We start from the raw sequence: 14,020 nt of genomic DNA on the forward strand, positions 1-14,020 counted from the left end.
CAGCAGTGTGATTACCTGCTGTTTAATTTGACCTATTAGAGCCAGTTTAGGTTGAGTCTAATTTAATTGCGAGCTCCGAACATCTGACTACACAGCGACGTTTGCCTGTGTTTGGGGTTTGTGCAACACCTGTGTTGACTTTGCTTTCCTCTAAACCTCACAGGTTAAATGGGGCAAGATCAGGCAGAGAACGTAAGATCACTAAGTGATGGTTTTGAAATTGAAGTTCACTGTGTTCTGGTTCCATGTTCTGTGCATTGTTGTGTTTTCTGTGGTCTACAACACATTGCCAAGACACCATAGAGCCTGATTACTAGCTGATAGGTAGAACTGTTAGCGGTCCGACTATATGTGGAGTGTGAGGGGCCGCTGGCACTCGTATGGAGGACCACGGCATGAAGGCCTGACCCATCCAGGAGGCAACAAGAAGTTCCACAGTGCCCTTGTGTTCATGAAGACGTCTGAATCCACCAACAGCTCCAAATTCTTCTCTATCTTTAAGAAGTCACACAATGATAGGACAGAAAAGCAGGTTGGTTATGAAGTGAGATAAACCCACTAGTATGTGGGCTTGGATGTACGTGTGTGTGTGTGTGTGTGTGTGTGTGTGTGTGTGTGTGTGTGTGTGTGTGCTTGCACATTGCTGAGTAGCTTATGGCTTTAAACCAGAGCAGGAGCGGTAAGACCACAGACCCCCCCGAACACGACACCGTCACACAAGGAACATGCAATACCCAGAGAACCTTGAAACAGGGGAGCAGTTTCTCGGACAAATCTGCCATCCAGTAACACCCATGTGCTGCCATTTGAAGGGGAAATTTGGTCCCCTGCTCAGTATTGGTGTTGTGGCGAGCACAGATTGAGTTTAGTGACTAATATATCAAGGAACATGTCTCATGAACAGCCCACAGCAAGCCTGCAATCCAGAAAGGTGCGGTTTTCAGATGGGGAGGCTCCGCGCACACCACATCAAAGCTGGGAATTTGAAAAATAGGCAACTGCTTTTGTGTTCTGGAAAGTTATACTTGGCTTGGGGCGAAGTTTCCTCTATATCATGCTTTTCATTTGACGGGGTGCACGGGAGGACATGCAAAAAAGTAGCTTCTTGACTCAAACAGCAAGCGGACAAAACAGGAATAAATTCCCTTTGAAGTTTAAAGTCCTGGTCAGAAAATGCTGAAACAGCAACACGTCCACCCCCAGAATCTGTCTGGTGTGTATGAACAGCATCGATATTGCTGAGAGTTTTTGGTGTTTTGTCTTTTTTTTTTTGATGTTGCCATCCTTCAAACTAGCCTCCCACTTACAGTAAAGCCTTATAACTGAGACTTTGAACACAGAAGCACGTCACTCGAGGCAGGCCCGTCCATCCGGTGACAGAACTGCTCTCTGCTGCGGCTCTGACTGGTATGCGGGACTTTCTGCGTAGCAAAAAATCCGTGTTATCGGATCTCCGCGCCGACAACGCAATTCTCTGAATCCATGTCGCTTTGAGAACAATGGCGAAGAGAGTAGAACCCACACCGACCACAGGGGAACATCCAATAATACCAAGATCAGAGGACGCCGTGGTTACCAAACAAAAAGAGTCAGCTAAAAATGTTTGTGGCTCTACTTTGGTAAACATGTCTCCGGCCAGAGAAACCGTCCCCGTTGTTTACAGTGGTTAAGGCAAAAGTGACCAACCCGCCCAAGGACTGAGGGGGGGGGGGGGGGCAGGTCTGTGTAAATAAAGAATTACCACCCCTTCCACATTTGGCTTGGGAAGACAGAGGAGCATTGAAAAGAGAAAGGCGAAGATGTTTCATTTATGGAAAATGAAATGTAATATAAACTGAATGTTGGTCCAGAACTCCCTGGTCTTCAGGATGGGAATCAGGGAATCAGGGAATCAGGGAATCAGGGTTTGATGTGACCAGATCCAGTCTAAATAACATGATCCCCTTCTCTGTTTGTTAAGGTGGAACTTACTGTGTTCACCTCATTTTATCCAGCATCCCAATCTAGAGTAGCAGCTCTGACTGGCACGCTCCTGTTTGTGGGATTAAATTAGGATTAAAAAGGCAAAGCCTGATCCTGGAACAGCCTTTTTAACATTCATGTAGACATGAGAGATTTTTTGCATACAAATTCAGTTCTGGACCCAACAGTGATTCAAAGTTGGTTTGAGGTCCACAGCTGATTTAAGATTGGTGTTTTCCTGTTGCACCCTTAGATCTGAAGTTGGTCTTTCTTCTTCACAAATAATTGGCCACATACAGTAAATCGGAGCTAAGGACGTCACCTCAACTCCTACACCTGAAGGGGAGTAACACACCTGGCAAATGTCCTGAACATGCTAATAAGCACAGGACAGCATACAGAGAGAAAAGAGGTGATTCATACCAAAGGGTGGAACTTTTACATGATTACACAAACCATCATTTCATTCCTGGGGTGCTGCAGTCGACGCCCTAACAAACCTCACGTGCTTTCTTCGGGTTTTTCCGCACGCAAATATGAATATTTGCCCTCACCTGTTTTTGGAAGTCACCTCAAGGCTGGTCCATTTGCTAGTGTTTAGAGAACTGGGCCGCTGTAGCTGTGGGCTAACACACCGAGCCCATCTGTCGTAATTGCATGCTAAGTACCCTGGCTCCATCTAAACGAGGCGGATTGAATGGAAAAAAAAATTCACTTACTGAGGTTGATCTGGAACATGTGAACAATTCACTTTTCATTAACAATGATTTCAAGAGGCGGGAATAGCCTTGCCAGTGTTTCTAATCTAAACTTAACAAAACTCTCCAGATCTTTTGAACTCAGCTCCCCCCCCCCCCCCCCCTCTCTGGCAGGTTCCCATGTTTATGCATTTGCTGAGATCGCTGGCGGGATTATGAGAGAGGGGTTTAATTTTTTTTCTATTCTTTTTCTTTCCCCGTGCAATCTCTTGCCTTCAGAATCCGTTAATGCCCATTCAACATCCACATCAAGGCTCTGCTTTGATGTGCGTTCTGGCAAAGGACAGCTTCTCCTTTCTCTAACGCCCCCCCACCCCCAACCCCCACCCTTTCTTTTTGTTCCTCACGGTTACTGTACAATCAAATAATTAAACGGATTGTAAACAAATGATTTTACCTGGCAATTAAATATGCTAATGGGAGCGGTGGGATGAAAGGCCTGATTTAAGGACTTGCTGCAAATCTACAAAGGCTCAGAGCACAATAGCCCCACGGCTCCCAGAAGACGTGGGAGAGAGAGAGAGAGAGAGAGAGAGAGAGAGAGAGAGAGAGAGAGAGAGAGAGAGAGAGAGAGAGAGAGAGAGAGAAGCACACACACGAGGCCCGTTTGTGACGGCCAAAACCACGCTAAACGTCAAGTACTGCTCAACGTAACCAAGAGAACGACAGACAGACTCAGAGAGCGCGTGAGAGATAGCAACCGTTAAACTTACCAGAGAAATCAGCTCATCAAAAAACAATCTTGTGTTGTAGGCTAAACATGGATATTTTATATATATATAGATAATATTGCCTCATAAAAAATGTCATTTTCGTTTTAGAGGTGAATTAATTAAGAGCAGAATTTTTTTTTTGAAAAATATAAAACTTTAATAAAAGGCTACATCTTTTTCATAATTACAATAATTATAGATCAAAGTAAAATCTTTAAATGAAAACTCTTTTTATAATGTATAATTTACAGATTTGATCAAATAAAATGAAGTAACAAAAACAATAACGTAAATGATATTATTAAAAGCTTAGAAAGTGTTTTTAAACATAATACCCTTCTGAAAACCAAGGGAATAATACACCCTGAAACAGGGTAGCACATGGTACGGTCCATGTAGGCACAGGTGCTGCACTGATATCAAATAAACTTTAGTGCTCCCCCCTACAGTTCACAATGGATCATTCCAATATACAACATACAGAAGACCAGATAGTATGAATCTGACTCATTGAAATGAAATGCATGCATCTCCTGGACATGGCTGGATATAAAGAAAGCAATAAGCTATAAGCATTTCACCTGTTGGACAGCAAAGCTTATAGTCCTGATCTCTTAATAGGAGGAATCGTTTTCCTGTCGATGCAAATGTCTGGTCAACAAACAAAGGCACCACAAGAATGGAGAAGATCTTTCTGCGCATGAAGGCCGTCAGCAGTCTGACAGCAGCCAGGATGGAATGACAGTGGAGTGAAGACCTGGTGATCTGCAGACCCCTGGCTATCGAAACATAGTGCTAACCTCAAACTCTGGTAACGGCATGGACGTAAAACATTCTAAAAAAAAAAAAAAAAACCCAAAGTAGTTACTTAGTTTACACAGGATTCGTTCCCGTGACCTCAATGCAGAAGAACATTCAGAGTTCTGCGTGAGCTTCCAGAAGCTCATCTGTGATGGTCCACTGCCCACACTGAAGATCTGGGCCGTGTGGGTGCTGCACTGGTGATGAAAGGAACTGAAGCAACGTTCTGAAGCAGCTTGTCCATTCTGTGGACTTCAGGGTTGGGGAAAGTGGGACAGTATAGTTCAATAAATACTTAATAAAAAAAATATATAACAAACACTCTTTAAAGAATACATGTATATATACACACTTAGGCCTGTATGTATATACACACATATAGATGATTTAACACAGACTGAAGATCAATATGCAAAGTAGGTGTTATGGTGTCTGCTCCGTTATGCAGCTGGTCCTCTCAACTCAACCAGAGGGCATTGCTGCATTGTAGTGAAGTCATCTGCATGTTCAATGATTTTCTTTTTCCGAGCAAATACTCAAAAACTACATTACCCAGAAGGCCGTAATTTTCAGGTTTCTAAGGCTGATTGGTTAAATAAAAAAGGTCTTCTGCTCCTCCTGTGTTTCTTCATTGGTTACTAGTGTTCCTTCAATAGCTTCTAAACACCTTGGGCAGACTTGTTCAAATATATTAACTCTAAGTAGCTTAAAAAAACAGAAGTCTCTCTGCGTGGTCAGCCTCGTATTAGAGGGTTTTAGCCTTTCTGGGTGCGGGGGGAGGTGGTCAGACGTCTGTGGACCCCCCCGGCGGGCTTCACGTCATCAGTCCATGCGTTCCACTTTCCCCAGGATTCTGCCCTCGTAGGTGGGCAGCACTGCTCCATCCTCCCAGATCTCCTCAAACACGGCACCACACTCGAACTCGTCACTGGCCTTCTTAAAGTAGAACCTGCAGGAGAGCACAAGGACCCTTCATTAACACGCGCGTCCCAGAGTCCGAAGACTAATGCAACATCAACTCAATGTCACATCTAACAGGGGCCTGTTACTAAACACCTCCACCTATACCTCCACCCACCTCCACACACACACAGAGCACAAGGAGCCTTCATTAACACATGCATCGGGGGGTTTTCCTCTCTCTCTCTCACACACACACCCACCTCCACACACACACTAACAGACTCCCTCACAAAGTTACAGGACGATAAGGAGCGTTCACTGTCTGGATGGATGAGGAGGTCCACCATAAAGTGGTGAAAGAAAGAGAGATTCCTGACATTCTCCAAAGCGACACGTTTGATGAGCGCCAGTTTTATGATGACTCTAATGTGTTGAGACTGAGGGATTTGGAACAATGCTGTTTTCTGATTGGTGGGGAGGGACATGTGAGGTGGTCTTGGCTTGCTGACACCCAGGGAGCTTCTCGCCGTGACCTCAAGGGTGCCAACAGTGGAAGGTCACATACCACCTCTAGTCAGCTGACCCCCCCAGCCCTTCCAAACACACACACACGCTCACGCACACACACGCTCACGCACGCACACACACGCGCGCGCGCACACACACACACATGCTCGCGTGCACGCGCACACACACACACACACACTCACACTCACACACACACACACACACACACACACACACACACACACACACACACACACACACACACACACACACAGAGCATTCAGTTCTGGCCCGTTTTGTGACGAGCTCCTAATGATCTGATGAGCCCGGTTCAGTGGGGAGGACTTGATTAGGTTTGTAATGGAAAAACGCCACACTAGATCCATGTGTGGAGCTCTGGACTCCCACAGGCTGCTGGAGTTTATGGGTGAAGGCAGCGTAACTGGCACAAACAACACACAAACAATGCACAAATAACGCACACACAACACACAAACAACGCACACACAACACACAAACAACTCACACAACACACAAACAACGCACACACAACACACAAACAACTCACACAACACACAAACAACGCACACAACACACAAACAACGCACACACAACACACAAACAACTCAGACAACACACAAACAACGCACACACAACACACAAACAACTCAAACAACACACAAACAACGCACACACAACACACCACAACACACAAACAACGCACACACAACACACAAATAACACACGCAAACAAGGCACACAACACACAATAACTCACACAACACACAAACAAGGCACACAGCACACAACACACAAACAAGGTACACATAACTACAAATAACACACACACACGCACACACACACACACACACACACACACAACATACTAACAACGCACACATGTGTAACTCTGGCTTCCCTCCTTTCTTATTTATTTCTTTCAGTTTGTGAGATGCTTTAAGCGTATTTGCTCTCTCCATCTCTCTCTCTCTCTCTCTCTCATACACACTCACACATTCCGTCTTTCACCATACACAATCGTTCCATGTTAGCAGATAGACAAAAGGTACTGAAAAACTGAGTGTAACAGGATTGTGTGTGTGTGTGTAACCATGGTGTGTGTGTGTGTGAGATATCTTTAACATAGTGTGTGTGTGTGTGAGAGAGAGAGAGATATCTTTAACGTAGTGTGTGTGTGTGTGTGTGTGTGATATCTTTAACGTAGTGTGTGTGTGTGTGTTGCTCATGGACACATCTGGTATCAATATTCCCTGGCAGTTGGGTTCTGTAGGTTCATAGGAACCGGTGCCATGCTGGAATTAACCAGCTCCACACACTCATGAGAGGAGATGGACCTTCATGATCCACTGGAGATCCACTGGAGATCCACTGGCTGGCCAATGACACTCGCTTAGTGAGTGACTGGATTACCGCTCAACAGATTACTGTAAATTGATAAAATGACTGAACCTGCTGTGGTTGTAGGCGGACGACTCGATCAGATCTGAATGACCAAGTCGTTTTAGACATTTAGAGAAAAGTGTACAACCAAAGGACAGTTTTTAGCCCCTGTCTCGACATGTGTTTAATGCCCTCTGGGGGGGGGGGGGGGGGGGGGGGGTTGTTGTTTATAATGGATCGGTTGTTCTACATGCGTGTGTTTGGAAGAACGGCCAGAATGGCGTCGCTCATCCTGTGAGGGGATTGGGAGAGCAGGATGGGAACCAGGGAATCATGGGATAACGGGAATGTGACCGAATCCTTTCTGCACAGTCCCAAAGTGGGCGTGGCTACCTGTAGTTTCCTTTCTTGCGGAGTTGTTCTTTGAAATGTGCGAGCGTGAGGCTGTGAGTCTTCATGAGTCTACGGTAGGGGATCTCCTCGCCGCAGAAGAAATACGTGACCACCAGCTCCGAGCCAGAGGGGGCGCTGGAGGTCCCGGCACCCGGCTTCCGCGGTTCCCTCCACCTGGGAAGAGACGCACAAACACCAGAACAGTTAGCAGAATGAAGACTGATGCTGGCACTGGGTCACAAGGTCTGGGTCACGAAGTCTGGGTCACGAGGTCTGGGTCACGAGGTCTGGGTCACAAAGTCTGGGTCACGAGGTCTGGGTCACGCCACAGTTTGAGTATACAGCTTTTACACAGAGGTTTCAGGATGTTAAAACTGCAAAGAAAACATTATTTTGTATGAGTTGTATTAGTTTTACTGCAGTCTCATATTTAACCTAAACACTGTACCAATATCCATTAATAACGCTTCACAGGAAGTCAGATGTCGTGACTCCCACGGATGACGTGAAGGATCCAGATCCTTCAGACGGTCTTGTTTGTTACCAGCAACCCTTAAGCTTCACCATGTTTTTTTCTCAATTTGCAGAGAAATCACTCAACGCCGCGTCAGCTGTTTGGAGAAAACCTCTCCAGAACGAGCGGCTCGAAGGCAGAAGCCACGGGGAGCGTTTCTGGCGTCGGCCGTGATTAACCCTCGCGGGGGCAGCAGCACGGAGCCCCCCGAGCTCTTGCACAGAGCTGTGGTGGGGAGCGCAGAGCTGGCTGCTTTTGATGGATGATGGGGCATTGTGTCAGCCCCCCCCCCCCCCCCCCCCACCACACACACATGGTTGATGGTCCAGCTCAACCTGTGCACAGTGGTGCATGGGCAGGCTCAGAGGGCCGGACTGGACCAACATGTGTCACGGGGGTGGCAAAAGGGCGAGCACCCCCAAAAGAGTTGTGAAGCTTTTCATTCACTTCCAGGGCTTTGTTAGTGCAGCTTCAGATGGTGATGGTTCACCCTGAGACAGCTGGCCGGCTAAAGGTCAGCCAATTAAAGCTCGGAAGAGGCGTGTGTGTGTGTGTGTGTGTGTGTGTGTGCGCGCGTGTGTGTGTGTGTGTGTGTGTGTGTGTGTGCGTGCGTGCGTGTGTGTGTGTGTGTGTGTGCGTGTGTGTGTGCTGGCTGTCAGGTGGCTGTGGCCAAACATCAAACAACACTGCAGAACACCAAGATGGGTGACAAAAATACTGCAGGGCTTGTTAAAACCAAAAGGCGAGATTTATTGTCTCCCACTTGAATCACAAAGACTCTTTGTGTGGCTTCATGTATCCAGAAAGCACACATCCCCCCCTTAAAGAACATTACCCACAATGCACAGGGCACACAATAACCAGTGTTCTTTCCAATTATTTGTTCTTTACTGGCAAGTCTGCAGAAATAAAGATAAATATATAAAAGGAACGTACTGGTCCATCTGTGTGACGGGGCTGGTGAGGGTGGAGCTGCTGTTGAGGGTGGAGCTGGTGTTGGAGATGAATGGAGGTGTGTGTCCTCTCTCTCTCTGCAGCCCGGAGGAGGCAGAGTGCCTGTGGACGAAAGAGATGTGTGTTAGAGGAGGATATGTCACACACACACGGACACACACAAACAGAGCCCCTATTCTGAACTTAAAGCAGTTGTGTTACCAATGTGTTTTACCCGTGTGAATATCTCTGTTTTACCCATGTGAATATCTGAATCATTGTAATTTCCCAGAACACATTGTGTCATGAACGTATTTGCCATATATGGACGGGCACTATGATGTCACTAGAGGGGCGTCATGGCGCTCCCTGTGCACTCCAGCGTCTACCTCTGCTTCACGGGCCTGGACGCCTCTTCCAGCCTCCGGCAGGCTTCCTCCAGCTGGGTCAGGGTGTTGGGCGGAGGCAGCGGGGGCATAGTTGGGTCCTGCACGAAGGGGTGACCTGGGTGGTGGCCGCGGGCGTGGTTAGCCACTCCTCCACCTCCCCACAGGGGCGTCTTAGAGGACACTTCGGCGGGGTAGGTCTTCTTCAGGCCTTGGGAACTAGGGAGTGAGGTTACACGTCGGTCAGTTCTGGGACATGGAGATGTTTCTGATGGTCCAGTGGTTTCGTATTTTACTGCAAATGCTAATTAGAACGTAGGTGCCTACACACATGACTAGAAAGATCAGGAAGGTGATATGTACCACCTAGGCTTTGTGTTGTTGGCCCCCCCTCTCTCTCTTACCCGTGTGGTTTGGGCCTGCTCTGCCTCTCACTCTCCAGGATCCACTGCCACACGTTCTGGGAGCGGTCCGTACCATCTAAAGGCAGCAGGGGGGAGACGTAGCCCTCGCTGCTGGACTGGCATGAACTCGCTCCATCGCTGCCTTTACTGGGACGCCTGGACAACGTGCTGGTGCGCCTGGACCAGATGAGGACAGTGGAGAAGAGAGTTTACCCAAAAGGGTTAGAGTGAAGGGTTAGGGGTTAGGGTTAGAGTGAGGGGTTGGGGTTAGAGTGAGGGGTTAGGGTTAGAGTGAGGGGTTAGGGTTAGAGTGAGGGGTTGGGGTTAGAGTGAGGGGTTAGGGGTTAGGGTGAGGGGTTAGAGTGAGGGGTTAGGGTTAGAGTGAGGGGTTAGGGGTTAGGGTTAGAGTGAGGGGTTAGGGTTAGAGTGAGGGGTTAGGGGTTAGGGTTAGAGTGAGGGGTTAGGGTTAGAGTGAGGGGTTAGGGTTAGAGTGAGGGGTTAGGGGTTAGGGTTAGAGTGAGGGGTTAGGGTTAGAGTGAGGGGTTAGGGGTTAGGGTTAGAGTGAGGGGTTAGGGTTAGAGTGAGGGGTTAGGGTTAGAGTGAGGGGTTAGGGTTAGGGTTAGAGTGAGGGGTTAGGGTTAGAGTGAAGGGTTAGGGATTAGGGTTAGAGTGAGGGGTTAGGGGTTAGAGTTAGGGGTTAGGGTTAGAGTGAGGGGTTAGGGGTTAGAGTGAGGGGTTAGGGTTAGAGTGAAGGGTTAGGGTTAGAGTGAGGGGTTAGGGTTAGAGTGAGGGGTTAGGGGTTAGGGTGAGGGGTTAGGGTTAGAGTGAGGGGTTAGGGTTAGGGTTAGAGTGAGGGGTTAGGGTTAGGGTTAGAGTGAGGGGTTAGGGTTAGAGTGAGGGGTTAGGGTTAGAGTGAAGGGTTAGGGTTAGAGTGAGGGGTTAGGGGTTAGAGTGAGGGGTTAGAGGTTTAGAGTGTGGGGTTAGGGTTAGAGTGAGGGGTTAGGGTGAAGGGTTAGGGGGTTAGGGTGACGGTTAGGGTTCTCTGCGTATGAGTGGGGTTTTGTTTATGGTCACTGTGTAATTACAAATTGATACAATTTCTCAGGTGCTCTTGTCATGAAAGCCAGAAAGTACAATTCTTCATTTGAGAAAAGTGAAAAGTTTGACACCCATGATGATGCACAAACACATCACATAACTCTTTTGTCTTTTTTGCTTGGAAATTTCTGGAATTTCATTAGAAATTTTTGTTATTAATTTATAGATTTTAGTCCCATTTTAGTCATAAGATCTAGGATCTAAGATCATAAAATCTAAAACTGGCAGTAAATTCCTTTTGATACCAGACAATGACAGATAAACTCCAAACGACATGAGCCGTAGCGGGAACTCACCCTGGGATGAACTCGGCTGGGCTGTGGCAGCGCTGGACGGAGTAGTCCGGACCTCCCCGAGCCCAGACACTGAGACACTCGCTGGGCTGCCTTCGCCTCCACCTCCTCCTTGTTCTTAGCTGAAGCTCCGTGGTGGTGGTGGATGTAGTGGTGATGGATGTGCTTGGTGCAGGGCCGTGGCCCCCGCCAGTAGCGTCTTCCCCGGGACGGAGCAGGCCAGGCTGGGTAAGAGGGTGGAGGCCAACGCCCTGGCGGTGGTGGAGGTGATGGTGGTGGTGGTCCGGTGAGCGGGAGCGTGGGGAGTAGACGGGCACATCGGGGGACTGGCATCCGGGGGTCTTTAGGACCCTGGAGAGGGTGCTCATCCAGGATGGCTTGTGGATCTTCTTCACAGTATCCGGATTGGAGGAGGCTGAGGGAGGGAGGGGCCTGATGGGAGAGAGGAGCCTGATGGGAAATTCCACCTGGTAACTCACTCTCATCTCGCTCATCTTCCTACACACACACACACACACACACACACACACACACACAGAGTGTTATTCAACCTCACACTGCGTGTTGGTAAAGTGAGAATGGTAGATTTTCTCTTCTCTGAAGCTCTACAGCATCATCTCGCATCATCTCATCATCTCCTGTTAGTGTCTGAATGCAAATGACAACTGACTCCGTTTGCTATGCTGGTGTAATACCAACAGATTTTTATCATTATAATTGTGGTTATTTTTAAATATAGAGCGCAGACTTTTGTTATTATAGACATGACCTGTCACTGAAGACCAGAGTCTAATCGAGTGGTCGAAGAGGCACACAGTTCAAAGGTCAGAGGGTCACATGGTTTAAGAAGGTTGAGAGGCATTATCCTTTAGCACTTAGAGGAAGAAGAGCCCTCAGAAGAGAGAGAGAGAGAGAGAGAGAGAGAGAGAGTTCTCGCCTCCTGTATCTGTTGTAGTCTCTCCTCCAGAGAGAGAGAGAGAGAGGAGAGAGAGAGAGGAGAGAGAGAGAGAGAGAGGGGAGAGAGAGAGAGAGAGTTCTCACCTCTGTATCTGTTGTAGTCTCTCCTCCAGAGAGAGAGAGAGAGAGAGAGAGAGAGAGAGAGAGAGGGAGGAGAGAGAGAGAGAGAGAGAGAGAGAGTTCTCACCTCCTGTATCTGTTGTAGTCTCTCCTCCAGAGAGCTCAGCGTGTCTCGTTCCTGTTTCAGTTTCTCCAGTCGGACGATGAGTTGAGCCGCAAACGTCGACGGCTCCACCGGGGCCATCTCCGCGGCAACCGCTGGGTCCGCTACAGGTGGGGGGGCGAGAGGGGGAGTGAGCGGTGGGCGGGGCTCGCGACGAGTGCTTAACGTTAGCAGTGGGGTGGGGGCGGGGCAGGGGGGTCACGTGAGACGTGAGAGTCTGGTGGGTTTGGCCGAGTCAGGGGTGACGTGGAGAACACGACCTGCATGAGAACTGAACTGGAGATCCCGGGATTACAGAGGGAAATCAATATACAGTATAATGTGCTGGAGTGAGTGAGTGTGTGTGTGTGTGTGTCCAGTGCGTCCATCCCAAGCCCTTACTCTAACCCTGAATCCTCAAATGTCCTTCATCTCTCTTCTCCTCTTCCTCCTTTAATGCCAACTGCCAACAGTACTGTCAGCCTTGGGCAAGAGCTGGACCAACACACACACACACACACACACACACACACACACTCACACACTCACACACCCACACACCCACACACCCACACACACTCACACACCCACACACCCACACACTCACACACACACACCCACTCACACACTCACACACTCACACACACACACACACACACACACACACACCACCCATGCCATCAGCGTGGAGGCTCTGAAGGTCAGCCAGCTTCAAAGAACCCTTGTCAAACATCAAACACACGCAAGAAGAGAGGGGTGAGGGATTTGGGTGTGTGTGTGTGTGTGTGTGTGTGGGGGGGGGGGGGGCTTTTAAATCTCAGAATAAAAGCCAGATAGACAGAAAAAGAGGAGCAGAGGGACAAATTTAAAAGAAGAGGAGAAAAAGGGCAGGAGAGGATAGAAGGAGAGGAGGTGGGGGGGGGGTGGGGGGTGTGGGGGTGCAGGGCTACTGAAGCTGTGCATCCCAGATCAGAGAGGAGGCGTAATCGAGTCCTCCAGATAGATCACCTCCATATACTACAGTGGTCACAAGCTGCCTTTTGAAAACGCTTGTGACAACTTGTCAGGTTTTCTTTGGATCCGTTTCCTGTTTTTTTTCTTTTTTAACCTTCCTTTTTCTTTTTCGCGCACAGCCCTTGTTCTCTGTCGCGAGGATGAAGGGATGAGAAAAGGGGATGAAGTGCAGGAGAAGAAGAAAAGAAGAAGAGAAGAAGAAAAGAAGAAGAAAAGCTCCCGGCGAGAGACTCACGCCTGCTGTGCGGGCCGGCGACTGGGGCCCAGTGCACGGATAGAAAACACGCCAAGTCTACAATCAGGGGGTTAGCAAAAAATAGGCAGGAGGGAGAGGAAGCACTTACACACACACACACACACACACACACACACACACACACACACACAACAACATAGTTTTGCCTATACTGCCTGCTTTCTGAGTCTGAAACCTCCAACCTCACCAAACACTCAACTCCAAACTCAAATCATAATCTGTGGTTCTTCAAACCACACACACCCCCTCACCCACCCCCCCCCCCCCCAAAAAACACCCCTCCAAACTCTCCTAGCCTGTTTAGCTCTACACCCTGCTGAGATCAGAGGCGGGGGGGGGGGGGGGGGGGGGGGAGTGTAGGGCAGAATGTGGGGGAGGTTTACTGCGACAAAACCATGGAGCAGAGGGGGGGGGGGGGGGGGGGGGTTCTCCACTGGAGGTTGTCACCATAGACGCCACACAAGCTGCCTGCATTGAGCCCCTGATCAAAGGGCCGTCGGCAGGGAGTTTAGCCAGCCGAGAAGC

The 14,020-nt window shown here is 48.6% G+C and overlaps 1 pseudogene across 1 annotated transcript; it reads right to left on the reverse strand.

Moving 5' to 3' along the window:
• Window positions 1–3,580: 3,580 nt before the first annotated feature.
• On the reverse strand, window positions 3,581–13,969 carry LOC143522253 (axin-2-like; annotated as a pseudogene). The gene is made up of 8 exons (XR_013132970.1): window positions 13,943–13,969; window positions 12,211–12,350; window positions 11,070–11,564; window positions 9,676–9,852; window positions 9,275–9,490; window positions 8,889–9,008; window positions 7,439–7,612; window positions 3,581–5,183 (listed from the first exon to the last, which is right to left on the reverse strand). The product of XR_013132970.1 is annotated as an axin-2-like (transcript).
• Window positions 13,970–14,020: the final 51 nt, after the last annotated feature.

The sequence above is a fragment of the Brachyhypopomus gauderio genome, chromosome 8, assembly GCF_052324685.1.
Source record: "Brachyhypopomus gauderio isolate BG-103 chromosome 8, BGAUD_0.2, whole genome shotgun sequence".
Lineage (NCBI taxonomy): Eukaryota > Metazoa > Chordata > Actinopteri > Gymnotiformes > Hypopomidae > Brachyhypopomus > Brachyhypopomus gauderio.